Genomic DNA, 20,791 nt, shown 5'->3' with positions numbered 1-20,791 from the left:
TGTATAAGAAAACTTAAATCTATTTCTCACCATCTTTACAAATACTTCTTTAAGATATTGAGACCTTGCTATACTTTCAGCAAATATTTGGAAGATAGATCTTTGTAACTAAGCAGAGGAAGACATTTGCTATGAAACTTAGCTAACACTGTAATAGTATTTGTAAACTTCCATTTGAATCATAGAATCAGAAGGAAATACAGAAGAATATAATACACCTTCCTCATTTTTCAGTCAAAAAAAGAGGCAAAATATCTTGCATAAAGCCAAAAAAGTGTAGAATCCAAGGATTTTTTTTCTCCTGATCACAGATACTTGTCCTTACCACATGCTGTCTTCTGCTCTTAATGATTCCACTTCTTGTAAGCCCTCAGCACTTCAAAAAGAAGATCAAACAAAATGTATACATCATTAAAATATTACAAGTTCCCTGAAATAAACACACCAACAAGATTTATCTTCTTACCACAATTTCCCCAAAGCCTCTCTTAAAAGCTACAACACAGGTGTTAGCAGTTTTTACAGGCTCTCCTTCTTCAAAGGAATGATCATATCATTTGTTCATATGGTCTATTAATTAATGGAAAGATTGGCTATCTTGACTATTATATTTGACTTCATAAAAGTAATATATATAAAGAATACTAATAAAGGTACCCTGAAAATAACTGAGCAGATAAAAGAACTTTCTTTCAAACATGGGGATGAGTTTAATCCTTAAAAGACATGGTAGAAGGAGAAAACTAACTCCTGAAAATTGTTCTTTGACCTACACACACACACACACACACACACACACACACACAAAATCACACATGTGTGTACACAGAGATATAAATACACACAAATAAATCAATGTAAGTGAAATTCATTTTTTAAAGATTACTAATGAAATAGTTTCCATGCATGTGTTCAACATCTATATCTGACTCTATATCTCACAGTTGTAATTGTGTTGTTAGGAAATATATTTCGAGAAGTATCTAAACACCAGGTTGACACTGTGACATCTTTGAGACCACCTTCCATCAGTTACCTGCCCCATGTACAAAAGTAGTACAAATATTGAAAGGGATGGGGGAGTAAAACTGATAGAATCAGAGATAGTGAGACCTAAAAGTATTTTGCCAAAACAATGGAAAGTGAGCGAGAAAAGGAGACCTCCTGTAGCAAATAGCAGACATTTTTAGGTTATTCCTCAAGGGAGTGGTGGAAGTTATTGTCAAGGAGAGACAGCCAACTTTGGACAAGATACAAATATTGATCCTTTAACTGAAACAGTGACAGAACCTGTAGTCTTGCTCGTTACAACAACTCAGACAATTTTGATGCTGTCCCTGGGGTTATAATTTCAAAATCTGATGCTGCAAGTAGAAGCATTATCAGGAAACATAAAAGCAAGGTAGATTAAAGAAAATTAAATTGGGAGGTGGAATTCAAGACCAGAAGTATGTATAGTAAATCCTATGCAATGCCATTCTCAGTTTTATTTTAATAAACCAATTTATATATTGATATTTTTAAAGACTAATTTTTAATTTTTTATCCATACATCTTTGCACATAATACACAGTAGCAATGTAGGTTTACCACCATGTTCCCAATTAGATGGATTATCATTCAGACTAGAGTTCTAACTATGTCATCTATTAACTATGCAGGTGACATGGCAGGAATACGTTCCCTGAGTATATATATATATTTTTTTTTCATTGTGTCATCTATAGGAAAATATATACTAATATTTTTGATTGGCTCGTGTCCCTTTTCTTTTCATTCACATAGTTCATATTAGAAAATTATGTGTGTAGTAGCTGCAGGCTGTATTTCACTACTTGGCACAAGAATGAACATGATGACAGATAAAGCAATAAATATAATAATGAAACTCTCACACAAATTCCATACAATGGACACAAATATACACACACAGTTACAAGGACAGTGAACGTTAAGATGCAAGAAGTTAGGTTGGTGAAAGGGCAGCCTGCAGGTGAAGCCTGGTGTTAAGAGGAGAAACTCCTGTCTGTCCCATACTTCCTTATGCACAATTGTCAATTTTCCACTTCATAAATACCCTGTGGCTGATAAGGCAGACTGATCTTTGTTTTGAAACTACTTTTCTTTCAGAATTTCATATGCTTACACAATACACTGTCCTTTTGTCTACCTCAATCTGATTCATCCTATATTATTTCTATCAACACATTCCCCTCACAACCTCATGCCTTTTTCGCCCAATTCTAACCCACTGAGTTCAACTAGTGTGGCCTATACAGTCACAGGCCATCCACTGGAACATGGGGAACCTATCACAGGGCATATCCTTGAAGGAAAATGACTCTTCTCCCCCACCAGTCATCAGCTGGCAACAGCTACTCAGCTAGCAGCCCTGGCCATATGAACAATGGCTGTGTGCTGGCTGACATTTTGACTGGCTTGACTTTATACAGACAACCAAAGCTTTTATGGGTTTATGAAGGCAGTGGCTTTATCATATCTAAAGGACATTATTTAAGGAAGTCCTTTTCAAACCCAGGATCTGATAATCTGCTTCTACTTTTGGGTGTTGCCAGAGCCTCAAGGAGATGGGTGGTATAGATATTGCATGTAGGGCTGAACACTTCAACAACTTATTCTCTGCACTTGGAATAGTTGTGTATATTTAACCTCCTGATGACTTTCACTTGTTCCCTATTTCTACTGCTAAATTAGCATTTATCCTCTTAGGAAAATCATCTTACCAAGAGGCCCCTGGCACCTCACTGTTCCCCTTCTCACCTTGCTCCCCAGACCTTGCATGTTTCCTGAAGCGACTCTTGCCCCTGTCTCTCTTTGCACTGCAGTTGCTGTCAGATTCTTCAGTTCCTTTAATCATCTTCATGACCTCCTATCCTAATTTTCAACTTTCTCTTCTTCAATGACCTTCATTTCCACTATCTGCCTATTTACTCTACACCCAAGTGCTTAGTAGTTAAAATTTCTAAAAATGATCCCATCTCTAGAATGCTAAAAGCATTGTCTCTCTGTCTCTGTTTCCTTAGTGACCATATGCCGATTTTTAAAATTTAATTTTATTTGTAATTCATTTTTTACACTCCATATTCCATCCCCACCCCTCCCCTCCCATCCTCCAACTGCTCCACATCCCACACCTCCTCCCCACCACACCCCATCTCCACATATATCCCCCCACCCTCCACCCCATCTCACCTCTAAACTCCCTGGGGCCTCCAGTCTCTTGAGGGTTATGTGCATCATCTCTGAATGAGAATAGACCTGGAAGTCCTCTACTGTATGTGTGTTGGGGGCCTCATATCAGCTGGTGTATGCTGTCTGTTTGGTGGTCCAGTGTTTGAAAGATCTTGGGGGTCCAGATTAATTAAGACTGCTGGTCCTTCTATAGGATCTTCCTTCTCAAATTCTTTCAGTCTTCCCTAATTCAACAACAAGGGTTAGCTGCTTCTGTCCATTGGTTGGGTGCAAATATCTGCATCTGACTCTTAGCTGGTTGCTGGTTTTTTTGGAGGGCAGACATAATAGGTCCCTTTTTGTGAGTGTTTCACAGACTCAGTAATAGTGTCAGGCCTTGGGACCTCCCCTTGAGCTGGATTCCACTTTGGGCCTATTGCCAGACCTTCTTTTCCTCAGGCTCCTCTCCGTTTCCATTCCTGTAATTCCTTCAGATAGGAACAATTATGGGTCAGAGGTATGACTGTAGGATGGCAGCCCCATCCCTCATTCGATGTCCTGCCTTTCTGCTATAGGTGAGCTCTACAAGTTCCCTCTCCCTACTGTTGGGCATTTCATCCAAGGTCCCTCCCTGTGAGTCCTGGGAGCCTTTCACCTCCCAGGTCTCTGGTGCATTCTGGGGGTTTCCACCAATCTCCTATTTCCTGAGGTTGCCTGTTTATATTCTTTCTGCAGGCCCTCAGAGCTTCAGTCCTTTTCCCTCACCCAATACCGGATCAGGTTCTCCACTTTCCATACACTTTCCCTCCCAAGTTCCTCCCTCGCTCCCCACTTATGATTGCTTTCTTCTCTCTTCCAAGTGGGACTGAGGTGTCCTCACTTGGGCCCTTCAGCTTGTTGAGCCTTTTGAATTCTGTGGACTCTATCTTGTGTATTCTGTATTTTTTTTTTTGTGTGTGTGTGTGGCTAGTATCCACTTATTAATGAATACATGCATGTCCTCTTGGGACTGAATGACCTCACTCAGGATGATATTTTCTAGTTCCATCCATTGGTCTGCAAAAGTCATGATGTCCTCATTCTTAATAGCTGAACAGTATTCCATTGTGTAAATGAACCACATTTTCTGTATCCATTCTTCTGTCATGGGACATCTAGGTTGTTTCCAACTTCTGGCTATCACAAATAAGGCTGTTATGAACATAGTGGAACATGTTCCCCTGTGGCATAGTAGGGCATCTTTTGGGTATATTCCCAAGAGTGGTATAGCTGGGTCTTCATGTAGATCTCTTTCCAGTTTTCTGAGGAACCTCCAGATTGATTTCCAGAGGGGTTGTACCAGTTTGCAATCCCACCAGCAATGGAGGAATGTTCCTCTTTCTCTACATCCTCTCCAACATTTGTAAGTCCTCACAACCTCTCTATCCTAGGCTCTGATTAAGTCTAATTTCCTTCACTGCCCTTTCTAGTCTTCATGATCTACAATGTTAGCCTTTTCTCCTGGACACTCAAATATCTTCATTTCACAACAGCATAACAATCTCCTTGAAATGCAACTAAAATTGTTTTCTCAATAGTGATATTCAGTAGACACTTTAGCCCCTAATTATTTACTCTCTCTGCATTATGTAACCTGCAAGTGCTCAGCACCTTCCAGATTTTTCTCTTCTAAATGTTTTTCTGCTTATGCTTTTCTTACTGGCCCTTTTCTTGGTCTCTATTTTGTCTTTAGTCCAGTTATGTTTATTTTCAGAAAATCAATTGCTATTCACATTCAATTCTGACTGTGACATTTTCTACAGGTCCTTCTACTAGTCAGTACCATAGATTTTTAGGCATGAAGGAGAATAGGTGGTCCTAGATTCTGTGTCATTCCAGTGTTGTGCTAAGTATGCTTTGTATTCATATTCCATGAGCAAAAATGTGATTGACCTTGAAAATCTTATTTACTTATTGTGCTTTCTATGGAGACCAGCATGGGAATGCTCTACAATATATTAAGAAGACTGAAAAGTGTACTGTTTCTAAAGTGTGCTGACCAGAGTCTGCCTTGTAGCTGTTCAAGTAAAATAAAAACAGTGAACAAGACAATACCTTCATGTCTTGATCATACAGTTTATTTCATATTTGAATGATCTGTTTGAGTCCTGAAAACATCATGACTTAGTTAGCAATAGACATTCTATTGTTATGAAGAGACACCATCACTAAGGCAACTCATATAAAGGACAGCATTTAATTGGGGCTGGCTTATAGATTCAGAGGTTCAGTTCATTGTCATCATGGTGGGAAGCATAACAGAGTCCAGGCAGGCATGACATTGGAGGAGCTGAATGTTTTACATCTTGTTTTGAAGGCATCCAGGAGAAGACTGGATATTAAAAGGTTGGGAGGAGAGTCTCATTGCCCACCCCCACAGTGACACACTTCCTCCAACAAGACCACACCTCCTAATAGTGCCACTGCCTGGGCCAAGCATATTCAACCATCACACATCAATTCAATGTTTTCTTTTCTTTTCTTTCTTTAATTTGTCTTACATCACCAGGTTCTAGTACTTTGTACTGTCCCTGCCCCAACACATACCTGTTAACAGATGTATCAATATGGATTGAATGGTTGTATAGATCTGCATATCCTACCAGCCATGTACAAACTTTCAAATAGATATCCACATCAGACATTTTCCTTTTCAGATAAGTGGAGTCAAACTATATATCTGGACTACCCTTTCATAAAAACACTATGAACAAATATTTTGTTATTACATTCATGTTGTTATTTGGGCAAGTTCTTTTCAATTATTTGTGTTTTAATCCTTACATAATTAAATACAAATTCTAATTTACTTTATCTGCTCTAATTTGAATATGAGATGTCTTCACATACTCATGAGTGAAAGTCTCTGTCAGCTGAGGGACTTTGGAGAAGCCATTCAGGGTCACGAGGGATCTGACCCAACAGATGGATTAGTCATTTGATCGTTGACTGTACTATTAGAAGATGTGCAAACTATGTAGGATGGGACTTGATTGGAGGAAGTAGGTCACTGTCTGTGTTACTTTTCTACAGACACCATTACCAAGGCAATTTGTAGAATGAAGGATTTATTGGTGGCTTATAGCACCAGAGGCTGATCCTGTGATTATCATGGTTGAAAGCGTGGCACCAGGCACTAGAGCAGTAGCTGAGAGCTTACATTCTTTTCTAGAAATTGGAGGCAGAGAGAGAAAGAGAGAGAGAGAGAGAGAGAGAGAGAGAGAGAGAGAGAGAGAGAGAGAGAGAGAACAGAGATTGGCAAGAGTTTATAAAATCTCAAAGTCCATCCCAAAAACTCGATTCCTCCAACAAGAGCACACCTCCTAATTCTTCCCCAAAAGTTCTACCAAATGAGGAATATGTATTCACATACATGAGTTTGTGGGAACCACTATTGTGAAAGTTATCACAAGGGTATACCTTGGAAGAATAAGCCATGGTTCTTTCTTGAGCTCCTCTTTCCTCTTGCCAGGAGTAAGCAGGTGAGCAACCCCCACCAACACAAACTTTGTAGCCATAATAATCTGTTTCATCTCAACTCAAAATAATGACTCTAGCTGATGTTAGCCATCAGAACCATCAGTTCAAATAAATCTTCCCTTTTTAAAACATTGTCCCAAATATTATGTTACAAAGCTAACATTGTTTCCAAATAGCATATTCAATTGAGATATAATATTCAACTGATAATAATAAAATCTCCTGTGTCATTAAAAATACAATAGTTAGGCTGTCAACATTGTGTGGAATTGTACTAATAGTTTCTTTTTTTCTTTCATGGTTTTTCTATAACCTACTGGATATTGTCTGTTTCAGCTGAAGAAAAGTACTTTATATGTTTTTGTTAACTCTGAAATTTGGGAACAGAAGAAGCCAGAAGGTTGAATGTAGAAAGAGATGTGAGAAGAGGAACACTTCCAAACATTTTTTTTTTTCTTGTCTTTATATAGGCCTTTCCCTTACAACAAATTTCACAAATTGCCTTTAGAAGTACAGATGCCAAACAAAAGGCAGACTCGGTTTTAATGTCTCCTTGTTATTCAATTTTCTGTTGTTTAATTGAGAAGGGAGATGAGAAAATGAGCCAGGTTCTTTATTCTCTTCTATGGTATATCCGGCAGCTGGAGAATGGCAGTGGTTGACAAAATGCTCAGTTAATTGAAGCCATGTAGTGGATATTGATGATCTTTCTGCATTTAATGGTGAAATAAATCTGCTCCTAGAGAATAAAAAATACATAGATAGCTGTTTGGCTGATATATGTCCGTACTATCCTCTTCAGGCAAATGAAAAAATAATAATCGCTTTCCCAGATGTAATATGTTAATGCTTGATTGTGCTCCACACAACATCTCAAGCTTAAGAAAAATAACAGTATACCATATTCTTCAAGTTTTAACTGTTAGGTATACTGGAAATGTCCTGGGATTAAAACATTTAATTCACTCAGCCACCTGTTGGTGACAGCAGAGTTACACAAATTCCAGCTTTGGAAGTACATTCAGAATGCATTGTTCAAGCTCTCACAACATTTGCAATATAATGACCAATATAAGAGATATTTATTAAATGGGGCCATTATAAATACCTTTAAAACACTGTGGTTACTATTATTTGTACACTATTTTGGACCCTTTGCTCCTTCAAACTTATAATGGTTTAGCTAAATAGCAACTGCATTTTCCTTTGAAATGTCCCTCACCTCATAAAAGGAAATCATCAGGATTGCAGGGATAGTGTCATACATGAGAGGAAAAGGCTTTCTCACAACAAGAAAATATTGGAAGTTAAAAGGATTTCAGAACTAATTGTAGTAAGCCCATTATCATGAATTTTAAAAATGCAAACATTCAAGTTCTTTTAATTTCTGCCTTTTTGGAAATAAAGCCTCCAACAAATTTGAATATGATTTGCCTCATATTTCTCATCCAGTAGGACCAGTAAATTTGGAAAATTCTGGTTGATACCTTTCGTATCAAAATCTGGCTTGAGACACTCAGGTATGGAGCTCAGATATAGTCAAAATCATAAATTAGTAAGATAAATTTAAGAATAAAGGTATCAAACCTTTCTCTTCTGTCTCTATTCCTTTCTGTTACGTTCTGTTAGAATTCCCTTGACCTGATTTTCCTTCCAGTCCTGTCGGATACTTCTTCCTATCTCTGCAGAAGCTTCTATTTCACTTCGTTCTTTTCTCCCTCTTAAACATGTGAAATGGAAGCTTTGCCTACTCATACTCTTTCCATTTCCTTGTTGCTCAAGCTTCTGTCCTCAATAGTTTTCTATGTACTAAGACACAGAAGCAATCACATACATACGTCATAGCTGATGGTCAAGAATTTACAGGACCTCTGTGTTGAGAAAGATGCTCAAGTTAGGCCTGGTCTGAAAGAGAAAGTTTACTATCTTGACATACCACAATGTGTTCAAAATGTGTAGAGGGAAAGCCATACCACCATTTCCTTAAATGTGATTTAGAACATGTAGTCTCAAGTTCTCTAGAGGAATTTTAATCCAGCAAGATAACTGCTCTGGCAAGGGATCATATCCAAAGTCCTTGTAGGTTTATGTGACCCAGCCAGAATGCAGACGTGCCTTGAATTAGAGGTTGATCTTGCTATGATACAGACGTGCCCCTAGAATACACCTTCAATACCAAACAGTTAAAGTAAGGTCAGTTTATAGAAGAAAACAGCCATTTTTAAAAACATTTTTTATTAGATATTTTCCTCATTTACATTTCAAATACTATCCTGAAAGTTCCCTATCCCCTCTCCCCCCACCCTGCTCTCCAACCCACCCACTCCGACCGGCTTCCTGGCCCTGGCATTCCCCTGTACTGGGGCATAGGATTTTTGCAAGGCCAAGGGCCTCTCCTCCCATTGATGGCCGACTAGGCCATCCTCTGCTACATATGCAGCTAGAGACTCAACTCTGGTGGGGGAGGTACTGATTAGTTCATTGTTGATCCTTCTATAGGATTGCAGACCCCTTTAGCTCCTTGGGTACCTTCTCTAGTTCCTTCATTAGGGGCCCTGTATTCTTGTTCGATCCAAGATTATTTACAATTCAAACGTTATCCCCTTTCCCAGTTTCCCTCCCTTCCAGAAACACACCACATACTCCCTCCACTTGCTTCTATGGGGGTTTGCCTAAAAAATTTCATGAATTCATTGTTTTTATTTCATTATCTTTTTTATTAGATATTTTCTTTATTTACATTTCAAATGTTATCTCCTTTCCTAGTTTCCCCTCTGATAACCTCCTATCCCTTCCCCCTCCCCCTGCTCACCAATCCACCCACCCCTGCTTCCTGGCCCTGGCAGTCCCCTATACTGGGGCATAGAACCTTCATAGGACCAAGGGTCTCTCCTCCCATTGATGACTGACTAGGCCTTCCTCTGCTACATTTGCAGGTCGAGCCATGAGTCCTATCATGTGATTTCTTTGGTTGGTGGTTTAGTCCCAGGGAGCTCTGGAGATACTGGTTAGTTCATATTATTATACCTCCTATGGGAATGCAAATCCCTTTAGCTCCTTGGGTTCTTTCTCTAGCTCCTTCATTGGGGATTCATTCAATGGATGTGCTTCATTCAATGGATGGCTGTGAGCATCCACTTCTGTATTTGTCAGGCACTGGCAGAGCCTCTCAGGAGACAGGTTTATCAGGCTCCTGTCAGCAAAGTCTTGTTGGCATCCACAATAGTGTCTGGTTTTGGTGGTTGTTTATGGGATGTATCCCCAGGTGGGGCAGTCTCTGGATGATAATTCCTTCAGTTTCTGCTTCACACTTTGTCTCTAACTCCTTCCATGGAAGCAGCCATTTTTGAAAGTTACATCTAATTGGTCTGCTAGACAAAGTGATGAACAGAGAAAGATTTGACAGGATGAATCAGAAATAGGATACATCCAACTCTCAGAAGGACAGCTCTTGAAATAGAAGCTATTTAAGAGAAGGGGGCAGTTTTACTAGCAGAGAGTTTACAGGTAAAGACAGAAGGACTCATGGAATGAGAAAGAGCCAGAAGATTAGAACAGATTACCACAATTAGTTTGAGGCCAAGCAGAACAATTCATCCAGAAGCTGAGAGAAACCAATTTGATCAGTCAGCTTGGAGAGGATGTTAGGCCAGAACAGTTGAGTCGAAACAGCCAGCCAGAATTCATAAAGAGCCAGAAAAGTGTGTTTATTCAGCAGTACGCATCCATGATGGCAGTTACATCTGGAAAATAAATGTTACTTTTACAAAGTTTCATCTATTATCAGAAATGCCCCTAAACCTTATGAAAATACATATTTACTGCAGTGAATCTGTGTTCTTGTATATTTGCAGGGTAGTGCAGCTTTAGACAAGAACTGATGCTTCTTGTCAGGGCTCCAAATTACAGTGATGTTGCTGGTCCAAGGAACATACTTAAAAATCACTGATCTAAGGATTAGAGGAAGTGCTTAGTGGGTAAAGTGCTTAATGTTCAGTCATGAGTGCCTGGTTCAGATATCAGGCACCCTATAAAAACTGAGTGATTTCAGTATTTGTGGCAGAAACAGGCAGAAGCAAGGGAGCACTGGCCAGTCAGTCTCATCATTCAGTGAGCTTCAGGCTTAGTGAAAAAAATGTCTCTAAAAATAAGGTGAGTAACAGGAAGATAACTAGTATTGACCTCTCTCCTCCATATCTGTATGCACTAACACTTGACTTGCACATGTGAACACTGAAACTTATTACACACACATAGCCATACACCCAAACTCACATACCCCACACACAAACATACATACCAATCAAGTTCAATATTAATGTTTTTACATCTTTTTTCCATGCACACTTCACTGTGCAATACTAATAATGATTGGGGCATCTTAATGACTTGTAAGGAACATAAGTAAGTTCTATTTCAGAATTTTTGATTTTATAACTCTGTAATTAGGTATTTACAGAGGTATCCACACCTTTGAAATATTTTTAGTCATATACACACACACACACACACACACACACACACACACACACACACACACACAGCCAACAGGTACAAGCATTTGTATTTTTAAATGTTATTTTGTTAAGACATGTACTCTTAATAAAGTCTCACTGTGTAGCCCAGTATGGCTTTGAGTTCATGATCCTCCTGCCTCGGCATCTCTTATGCTGGGGATATAGACAAGTTGTGCTAGGATTGTAGGCTGCAGGTGTGTCTTATTGTGCTTAAGTAACAGGGTTTCTATGAGCTGTATTAGATGCATTATTATAACACTTGAATAAATGAAAGTATGTTTAGAGAAGTTACACATATCAAATCTCACAATCATGGCTGACTTAAGTAGACCTAAATACCACCACCACCACCACCAACAACAACAACAACTAAAAAAACAACAACTAAAAAAACAACTAGACATACTAATGTGGAATGGGGAAAGCTCACAAAGATTCAACCCTAGACAAAGAACTGCATGCAATTAAACAGAACAGAAAGCAGGATAAGTCCCATACTGGCATGAGGGTACGAGATGGTTATTGGTATTTAATACCAAATGGTCAGCTTTGAAATGATAGATATACTAGTAATACTGAGTACTGAGTAGTTTGTGATATCTATCTCTATCTCTATCTATCTATCTATCTATCTATCTATCTATCTATCTATCTATCTATCTATCTATCTATCTATAGAGAGCCCATGAAAAGAAAGGGAACATGGGAAATTATTGATTTTAATTTCATCTCAAAACTATGTTAGAACAAATCACTACTAAGGAATCACCATAAAAATCAGAGATTATTCCATGGAGAGCATCAAGAAAGAACTAAACATATTTAGTGAAGAGACTAACATGAATAGTGTTCTAGAAGACCTGAACTGCCAAATACATAAGGTGTGTGAATTTTACATGGAGAAATAAGTACACTATGTTAGAAATAACATTCCAATGTTTAGAAATCAGAAGTATGGCTAGATCAAATTGTGCCAAAGAAAGGGGGACTTTAAAGCTAATAATCCAAAGTCCAGAAATACAAATTAAGGCTAAATCTTGCTTGATCTCCTAGGTAATGTTAAGGAGTCTAGGTTTTGTCTAAGGAAGAATGAGAGGACACCCTGGGAACCATAGCTGAGGTATACTCTGGCTGAAAATTTACTTGTGTTCAAGAAGAAATAAACTACATCATGTCCTAAAATAACAAATAAGTAGAAGGGAAATGTGGCATAGTTAAGGAAGATGTATTGGTGTGTCTGTGTACATTTATGCAAAGTGTTTGATAAATTATCCTCTAAAGTATTGCATTTCTATCATCAGTAGTACGGAAGGAATACAACTTAAATAATATGAGATTAGAAATAAGAAATTTGGTAATAGCTACAAAGGAAAAAAAGAAGACGACTGGGTAGGGAAATAGAGAATAAAAAGAATTGGGTGGAAGCATTGTTGAAGACTCACTTGGTGCTGTACACGAAATACTATGCTTATGATATTGACTGTACCTAAGTGCTACCCACATTAGAGACTTGATCCCTGTGGTGGTGCTACCTGGAGGAGTTAAAACCTCTAGGAAGCTGGAGCTTGCTGGATATCCTTGGGCCATTGCAGCTTGGCGGCTCAAAGGCTAAGTAAGCTCTCTAAAGCCAGAAGAACAGCATGGGTACTGTCCTAGCTAGAGAGAGAAACATCCAGATTTAACCCTTTGCATTTGGTTGATACCTGAGGCAAAATTAATTTATAATTTGCCACATATTTGTCAACTAAACTCTAATGTTTGATGTGTCTTGTTTGTCTAAGTGAATACACCTAGCTTTTCCTCTTTAAAGACTCTGAGTTACTTCATATGTAAAGAAGACAAATCTGTATGAACTAATCTTTGCTCTCTGGAGTTTTTGAGTTGTTACCCAGAGCAGCAGACTGTCCCGATGATTCTAGCTGCCCGAGTCACTTCCATAGAAGAGATAACACAGTACTGTGCATACACAAAAGAGTTTGTGTGATAACAAATATTTATACATAATACATTAAGTAATTTCTCACATAGTATAAGGCATTATTTTCATAGAAAACCCTGTAGTGGTATGCAAAATATCATTGCTCTTAGACAGATAAGGTAAATGAAGTATCTACTATTCAAGGGTCTTATCCAAATTCTCAGGAGGAGATAGTGTCTTGGGAAAAGAGAACAGCAAAATCTTAGCTTACAGCTCAAGCCTCCACCTGCAAACATATCATTTAACACTGTGCAGTAAGCTAATTCTAAATGAAAATTTTATTTCATTATTCATTACTTTTTAAAATAAATTAACTGAAAATTAACCCACCTTTAAAAAGCTGACTTTATAGGACACTCTTGGGGAGAACTGATTAAATCTAGTTGTCAGTTTCTTCCACTCTCTGGCTATAATAGACACATTTGTCAATACTGCAATTCATTGTTCAGAAACACTATAAGAAACTAAGGTAAAGTCAATCTATAATAGGCTTGCAGTTTTTTTTTTTTTTTATTTCAAATGAGAAAGGGATTCTGCACACATTCTGTGATATAACAGGGGAGGGGGTTAAAAACAGAGGTAGGAAACCTGACAAGGTGCTAGAAATGAGCTGGACTGTTTAGTAGCCCTTGAATTACTGGCAAATCCAACCTATCATCTCTTGGGCAATTACGTTGAACCCCATTTCACTCTCTTGTGATGAAACAAGGTACTATACAATAGATGCCACATGCTATAATCTCAATTGTTGAATTGGGAAGGCTTGAAATAAACATTTACTGTCACTCAATTTGGGTTGAAAGCCATTTAACAGCTGTAACCGCATTTGCAGGCAGGCTGCAGGGTAAGTGTCTTTTGTGTTTCAGTTCAACATGTCTGTAACAACACAGATGAAGCTACCTGTGTGATAGATTTATACTAACCACAGAGTGCACAGATTTATATTTATATTTATATTAACAACCCAGATATAAGAAATGAGAATATAAGACATGCTTATATAAACAGCAAAAATCCCATATTACTGAAATGTATAAATGTATCTGTGATTATCATCTCTGCCATAAACTATGATCAACACATAGATTTAATATATAATTACATTAATATGTTTCTTTTAGTATATATGTTAGAAGTTTAAAGTGTTAGTAAAATATGAGGAAGAAGTAAGCTGTTAAGAACACTTCTTGCTTGCACAGTGGAACATGGTATACTCCTCAAGACATACATCTCAATAGTCTCACAACTATCATTGTCTCCATTTCCAGAGGATCTGACGCCTTCCGCTGACATTTACTGTTGGCATTGCACACATGGGGTACAGTGCTGACACACCCACAATTATTTATACACATAATATATTTAGAAAAAATATGAAATAGAAAATGCACAACAATCGGGGCCTCTGATTTAGAAACAATAGAGATCAATGAAGTAAGTCAGCAGTGTCTTGCCAAAACACAATTTCAACAGCAGTGATTCAAAACCATAAATAACTACTGCACGTTGCTTGTGCCTCAGAGAATACAATAGTTTCATTTTGTTAACTGAGGTTGCAAACAGCCCATCGTTGCTGCAACTGATAAATTATGACTTTGAATAATTCCACTACTTTTCTACATGCTCTCTCTCCACTTGGTCAAGTTTCCTACTGAAACCCTGCTCATGGGATAATGAACTAAGTATAGCAATTACATGCATTTCTTACTCTTAGTTAGATATCAAATCATGTTTTTGAACCAAAAGTACTTCCATCTGCCAACAGCATGATGTGCTGGACCAACATTTCACCCTATAGAGTGGAAAGAAAGTGAAGTCAGGATTTCAGGTCAATATGGGAGTTTATTTTCCTAGGTACCTTGGTACATGTTACTAAATTGTTACGCTTTTTAAGGGGATGAGTGATATCAGGGAAAGCTTTCTGAAGATATTACTAATGTCCAAATTTTATACAAGCATAACAAATAAGATGAAGGAGAAAGAACAAGCTTAAGACATTGTTGACTTGACTAAGGCTATACTTAGTACTCACACTGCTGTCATTACAAGATACTATAGAAATATAGATTAAGACAAAAACCATACATTATTCTCTTATTTAAAAAAAATCAAGAAAGCCTATTTATGGTAGCATCATTGATTCTTATTGTTTGTGGTGAATATTTAAAATGGTATATTTTAGTTAGAAGGCAATTTGGTGATTTTTCTATTAATCAAGCTATCCTAACATATTGGCCAGCTATTATGATTTTTATGAGATTTGCTTCTTGAACAACTGAAAACTATGTTAATGTAAACCTTAATTAAACTTGTTATTGCCAAAAATTGAAATGTTGGACCCACAACCTGTGATACAGCTGCACTAAACTTTTCTTCCATAGTATAAGGATAAATTTATTAAAACATAAAACAACACAGATGAATCATAAATATAATTAGAGGAAGAAACTACACTAAAAGACTACAAAACATTTATTTCTGTTTATATTAGTAGCTTCAAAATTTAACATGAGTAAACTTAAATAGATTAAGCGTAAAGATTGTTTCAGTTATACCACATGGCATGCTATGTTTTAAATGATATGCAGATAATATTATATATATATATATATATATATATATATATATATATATATATATATATCAAACTATGCAATGTTAGAAGGCAAAGTAAGAAATCAAATATGCACATTAAAAATTAAGTTCAAGATTTTAGGATTTAAGAGTGAATGTTGACATTGATAAAAGAAATGATGTGAGTTACAATGTCATATATTATTTATTAGTTATGATTCTCTAGAAAAATAGCATCAATAATACGCATATAAAATAAAGGGGTTTATTAAAGAAATCACTTGTGTGGTTATAAAGACTGGCAATATGCATAGAAGAGATAAGCGAGGTAAGGACCCATAAGAGCCAGTGATGTACCCCCAGGGCTAATGGCTGGCAGAATAGGCTGCCACTCTGTTTACATTCAAAAATGGAGAAAAGTCAGTGGCCCAGTTTAAAGAAATTCCAGTAGGTATGATAGTATCACATTTTCGGAAGGTGCATCATTTTCTTCTGATCAAGTCCTTCATATGTTTGAATAAATCTCATCCATATGAGGAAAGCTTGCTATATGATAATGTGAATCTCTTCCAAACACTTGTCTCTACATGTCCAAAATAATGCATGACCAGGTATCGGGGTACACTCTGCCCCAGTCAGGTTGACCTAAGATTAGCCATATACATAGCTTAATGGAACTATCAAATAGTTTCTGTGTTCTCACAGGGATGGACCCTAACTTTCTAGCCTTTAAATTTGAGACGCAGACAGCACTTTCTTTCAGAAGAATGCCCATGGAAAGGAGGACACAAGAAATTCTACAGTAGAACTCAACACATACTTTCTTGGCCAGGAAACCAAGTTTATCAGCAGAAGAAAATCATGTCTATAGAGTATCACGGTTGTGACATATAAATATGATTTGCAATCACACCTTAAAAGCATATATTCTCTTCAAATTATGAAAAATCCCCAGACAAATCCTCATTGAAGAGATGTTATTCAAAATATCTGACTAGGACTCAGGGAAGAATATTAAATAAATGGAATATCTAACAAACTTTTTATCTATAGAAACCCAAGGAAATATGATGATTAAACATTGGAGTAGTAGGGGTACGAAAAACACCTCGGGGTGAGAAGTGTGCCACACACATGTAGAGGACTGGAGTTCTATTCACAGTACCTATATTAGAATGCCTATGATTCCAGCTCCAAGAAGCTAATGCCTACTTTTGAATTCTATGAACACCTACTTTCAGGAGCACATATCCATACAGAGATGCACACATATACATAAGTAAAAAATAATAAAATAAATCTTTTAAAAATAGTGATAAGAATGATAAGAATAAGACTATTTATTATATCTGCAATAAAATCTTAGGAAAAAGTAATTAGGAGATATAAATAAAGTATACACACAGCCTACCAAAAATTACACATTACTTATGAGAAATATACCGTAGTAATGTAAGATGTTAACAGAAGAAACAGGGTTTGTAGTCAGAGAATTCTGCAACATACAACTTCTTGGTAAAATTATTTTATTCTAAACCCAAACCTTTATTTGGTCATAGTAATAGTGTTATTTCAAGTAAATTAACCAAATACATTGTACAGACTTCATTTGGATTTAGATTAGCAAAAACATGCAAATAAAGTCTGTGTTTTTGCAAGCCCTTCGCACACAAATCCCGCCAGGAGAAAGCTGATCTCCCAGGAGTGCGCTCATTCTTAAGGTCAGAGCTGAGATCGCCACTTTCACTCCAATAATTGTCCAAAGCAGGCCAGGCCAGCACCACATGGGGCAGAGTAACAATGGAGCAGCTGGGGACATGATCTTTCCAGTCTCCATCTGCACATGAGAGCTAAGGCTGTACCATAATTGCCCTCTGCACCCAAACTCCTCCCAAGAGCAAGCTGGTCTTGCCAGTAGTGCTGACATACCTAATATCACAGGCTTACAGGCCCGTAGGAGGGACAAGCTCCAATCAGAGACAGCAAGACCAACTAACACCAGACATAACCAGATGGTGAGAGGCAAGCACAAGAACCTTACCAACAGAAACCAAGGCTACTTGGCATCATTAGAACCCAGTTCTCTTACCACAGCAAGTCCTGGATATCCCAACACACCAAAAAAAGCAAGATTCTGATTTAAAATTACATTTCATGGTGATGATAGAGGACTTTAAGAAGGACATAAATACTCCCTCTAAGAAAAACAGAACATGTTTAAACAGGTAGAAGCCCTTAAAGAGGAAACACAAAACCCCTTAAAAAATTCCAGAAAAACACAACCAAATAGGTGAAGGAATTGAATGAAACCATTCAGAATCTAAAAATGGAAATAGAAACAATAAAGAAGGCCCAGCTGTTTCGTCCGAGATCCCACGCTTCAGCTTCTGCTTCAGCCCGGAGGCGGAAGCCCAGGCCACAGCAGGCCCAAGGCCCTGCGAGAGGCTGCTGAGCCAAGTGACTGTGCTGTTCTCCATGCTGCTGCCTGGCAGCTTCCAGGAGCACTACCGCGATGAGGATGGGGACTTGGTTGCCTTTTCCAGTGAGGAGGAGCTGACAATGGCTATGTCCTATGTGAAAGATGACATCTTCTGCATCTATGTTAAAGAGAAGAAGGAGTGCCTGTGGGAACATCACCCACCATGTGCTCAGGAGGCATCCCCGAATCGTGGTGCACCCCAATGTGATTTGTGATGGTTGCAATGGGCCTGTGGTGGGAACTCGCTATAAGTGCAGTGTGTGCCCAGACTACGACCTGTGCAGCGTCTGCCAGGGGAAGGGCCTGCACAGAGAGCACAGCAAGTTCATCTTTCCCAACACCTTTGGCCACCTCTTTGATAGCTTCTCTCATAGCCGCTGGCTTTGGACACTTTGGCTGGCCTGGCTGGGAGATGGACCCCTCGGGGAACTGGAGCCCACGTCCTCTTCGAGCAGGGGATGGCCGCCCTTGTCCCACAGCTGAGTCAACGTCTACTCCATCAGAAGATGCCAATGTCAATTTCCTGAAGAACATGGGGGAGAGCGTGGCAGCTGCCCTCAGCCCTCTAGGCATTGAGGTTGACATTGATGTGGAACATGGAGGGAAGAGAAGCCGCCTGGCACCCACCACCCCAGAAAGTTCCAGCACAGGCACAGGACGCAAAAGTAACACTCAGCCAAGCAGCTGCTCTTCGGAAGTCAGCAAACCTGATGGGGATGGGCTGGGCCCTGCTCAGTCTCTGACAGAGCAAATGAAAAAGATAACCTTGGAGTCGGTGGGACAGCCAGAGGAACAGATGGAGTCGGGAAACTGCTGAGGAGGAGATGATGACTGGACATATTTGTCTTCGAGAGAAGTGGACCCATCCACAGGTGAACTCCAGTCTCTACAGATGCCAGAATCGGAAGGTCTAAGCTCTATAGACCCCTCACAGGAAGGACCCAACAGGGCTGAAGGAAGCTGCCCTATACCCACATCTCCCATCAGAGGCTGATCCCCGGCTGATTGAGTCGCTCTCCCAGATGCTGTCCATAGGTTTCTCGGATGAAGGTGGCTGGCTCACCAGGCTCCTACAGACCAAGAATTATGACATCGGGGCTGCTCTGGACATGATCCAGTATTCAAAGCACCCTCCACCATTGTGATAGTGCTGTGGCCAAGCCCCACGACCTTTGTCTTGTAGTTGCATCACGTAGAGCAGCAGGGCTTCTATAGATAGGCCCAGTGTCTTGGCATTTTTGAAGAATCTTCAGGTGGGAATGTGTGATGCCTTTTCAGGCAATAGGAAAGTACCTGAGGAGAGTTTTGAGTGTGCACATGCTGACACCTGAGAACAGAACCAGGTACCCGTGGCTGAGCTGAGGTTCCTCTGCTTTCCCTAGGCCTGGCCTTTGCCAGGGAACTGGGGAACACACTGCACTCCCACTTGTTCTTGCCACCAGCATTGCATCAGCAGTCCAGAATTCCTGCCTGATAACCTTCTGTGTTTCCTTTATTAAAAGTTATTAGTACAACTGCTAGTTATTTCCAACAAATAAAGCCAATATATTAAGCTCCTAGGGGATGGAGAATTCATGTGAAGCCGAATGAAGGATCTTACCATATACTGTCTCCCTTTCGAATGGCCACACTTTAGTGTTTGTGTCTAATGTTAATGCTTAAAGTATAAGACCCCCATGGAGCTTCCTCTGACTTGGTTTTTAAGTAACCTGTAATAAAATGGCATATGCACTTTAAAAAAAGAAAAAGGAAAGAAACAATAAAGAAGTCACAAAGGAAGATAACTCTGGAGATAGAAAACCTAGGAAAACCAGGCAGGGGTGGTGCAGGCCTTTAATTCCAGCACTTGGAAAGCAGAGGCAAGCGAATTTCTGAGTTTGAGGCCAGCCTGGTCTACAGAATGAGTTTTAGGACAGTCAGGGCTACATAGAGAAACCCTATCTTGAAACACCCACCCCCTCCAAAAAAGAAAAGAAAACCTAGGAAAGAGATCAGGAGTCATAGATGCAAGCATCACCAACAGAATACACAATACAGAATACAGAACACAGAACACAGGACACAATACAGAATACAGAATCTCAGGTGTAGAAGATACCGTAGAAACATTGACACAACAGTCAAAGAAAATGCAAAATGCAAAAAGCTAACAACCCAAAACATCCAGCAAATCCAGGACAACATAAGAAGAACAAATGTAAGGATGATAGGTATAGAAGAGAGTGAAGATTCCCAAATTAAAGAACCAGTAAATGTCTTTAACAAAATTATATAAGAAGACTTCCCTAAGCTAAAGAAAGAGATGCATGTGAACATACAAGAAGCCTACAGACCTCCAAATAGTTTGGACCAGAAAAGAAATTCCTCCTGTCATGTAATAATCAAAGCACCAAATACAAAAAAAAAAAAAAAAAAAAAAAAAAAAAAACAAACAAAAAAAAAAACCAAAGAAATAATATTAAAAACAGTAAGGGGAAAAGGTCAAGTAACATATAAAGGCAGACCTATCAGAATTACACCAGACTTCTCAGC

The 20,791-nt window shown here is 38.7% G+C and overlaps 1 pseudogene; it reads left to right on the top strand.

Annotated features, from left to right (window-relative positions):
• Nucleotides 1-18,240: 18,240 nt before the first annotated feature.
• On the top strand, nt 18,241-19,569 carry LOC110332457 (annotated as a pseudogene).
• Nucleotides 19,570-20,791: the final 1,222 nt, after the last annotated feature.

Source organism: Mus pahari, chromosome 14 (genome assembly GCF_900095145.1).
Source record: "Mus pahari chromosome 14, PAHARI_EIJ_v1.1, whole genome shotgun sequence".
Taxonomy (NCBI): Eukaryota; Metazoa; Chordata; class Mammalia; order Rodentia; family Muridae; genus Mus; species Mus pahari.
The sequence above is the reverse complement of the archived record's forward strand: the minus strand, read 5'-3'. Positions and strand labels throughout refer to the sequence as shown.